General features: G+C 35.6%; 1 protein-coding gene across 11 annotated transcripts in view; it reads left to right on the plus strand.

Moving 5' to 3' along the window:
* The window catches only part of LOC128247032 (glutamate receptor ionotropic, NMDA 2B-like), a 1,034,258-nt gene that overhangs the window by 434,353 nt on the left and 598,007 nt on the right, over window positions 1-1,898 (plus strand). For 2 of the 11 annotated variants that reach the window (XM_052965642.1, XM_052965635.1), the window contains exon 1: window positions 1,739-1,843. The exons of the other annotated variants lie outside the window; for them this stretch is intronic. The gene's annotated coding sequence lies outside the window, so the exon portion shown is untranslated. Of the gene's footprint in view, window positions 1-1,738; window positions 1,844-1,898 lie in introns of those variants that run through there. 11 annotated transcript variants of the gene reach the window in all.

The raw sequence follows: 1,898 nt of genomic DNA on the forward strand, positions 1-1,898 counted from the left end.
GGAGGGGAGGGGGAGGAGGAGGATATCGAAGAAGTGGAGTAGAGGGAAGAGGTTTATGATGGTTGTAATGTTGGTGATAATCATGATGTTATTGATAATGAGGATTTTTATCATCATGTCTATTGTTCTTGTTCATCATCATTATTATTATCTTCATGATCGATTACAGATTATGAAGCATAGAAGCGGGACGGAAGGAATGTAGTGAAGCATTTGTATTGCTATTATATTTGATTGACATCAAATATCTTATACAACTATCTACATTCCAATGAATTGATACCTTACTTCTCAAACACGCATAGCTGATTGATAATATTCTCATCTTTTTTTTTTTTTCTTATTACTTCTGTGCTGAAACAGCGGATATTTTCTTTTTCTTTCACGGTCCAGTAACCAAGAATTCATATTCTTCACACACAACAATGTTACTTCTTGAAGAAGTGTTTATTCTGTGTTTAATGAACGTAGATGTTCTGCGACGACTTCCTATAAGTAAACGCCAGTTATACATCATTTATGAGAAACTATGGAAGAAATATAATGTAATAATGTTTAATACATAGGACTTAATATATTGTGAGATTCAATTGACTAACATCAATCAGCGCAATTGAACAGCCACAGAGCTTGCTTCTATACACTTAGGAAGATGTTAGGTTAAAGAACATTGATTTGGAAGGAACGAGGTAGGAAGATAGACTGTACAAATAACACTGAATTGGCATAAAACAATCTGAAAATTAATATTGTCTTCTTTTGACTAGGCTTCGATTTCATGATTATAAAGGAAAGAGTTCAACTTTGGGGAAGTGATTTAATACCATTTCCTTTGGTGAACACAGAGAGACGCAATGCCAATTGATCCGTATTTAAGTTCAGTTCTGATGGTAGAAAGGTGGAAGAGATAGCTGTAAAGTATTCAGTCATACGTTCTAATATGTATGCCTGCGCATCGCTGTAGTGATTCCATAACAATCGTACGATCTGCATAACGCAGCATCAAAACCTCTACAGATTATGCTTACTGCTTTAAAGAATGTCAAGACAATGGTACTACAGACTATTATATAATATAACGCTATCGACTTTTGGAGAAAAAAGAAACAATCTTCACAATGTCTGCGGCACCACTGGATCCACTGACTACGGTTATGTTCCATCAACAATAACAGTTATGCAATCAACGTCTCCTCTGAGTATTAAGTTCCAGGGCTGATGAGGTTGCTCATCTATTTCTTGAATTTTCATTTGATCAGACAAATTGCTCTGGAGTTATTTTTACGGATTTCTACCATCTGAGATCTATTTAATCTTTCGTTCTTTCGGGGTCCATATATAAAATCCTAGTAATGTATTGGAGTCGATACTTCTCGCTCTCTCATACGTTTTTTAACCGATTAATACCCCGATTATTTGACTAATCAATTAATAGAGCAATAGACCAATCATCTGACTTAACATCCCTCGCGACCTCATGAAGCACATGCTCTCGTTAAACAGCTTTCTGCCGTTGCCTAGTAATTCTGAGTCAGTTGGTGACGTGTATCGTTTTCGTTGTTGCACGTCAGCAAGTGTATGGAAGTGAGCTTTGACGGTACTAAACATGGAAAGGTATACGTTATTCTGTGAGGAAGTAAAAACAAATTTTCTCAACCCACACATGCATACCACACACACAAACGTTTTTTTTTCTTTTTTTTTTTTCGGTTAGATGCTGGATAGTTTCAGTTAACAGTAGCTTACCTGAGAGAAAGTCTACCGTATTTGTATTCAATATGCACAATGCTGGACTAAAACAAGTTCTTTCATCATGTTTTTAACAGAGTAGTAAATGACGCGGGTAAGTGAAGATGATTTGTATCCATTATGATTATAATGATGCTAATTAAGATATG

Source organism: Octopus bimaculoides, chromosome 2, assembly GCF_001194135.2.
Source record: "Octopus bimaculoides isolate UCB-OBI-ISO-001 chromosome 2, ASM119413v2, whole genome shotgun sequence".
In the NCBI taxonomy this organism is placed as follows: Eukaryota; Metazoa; Mollusca; class Cephalopoda; order Octopoda; family Octopodidae; genus Octopus; species Octopus bimaculoides.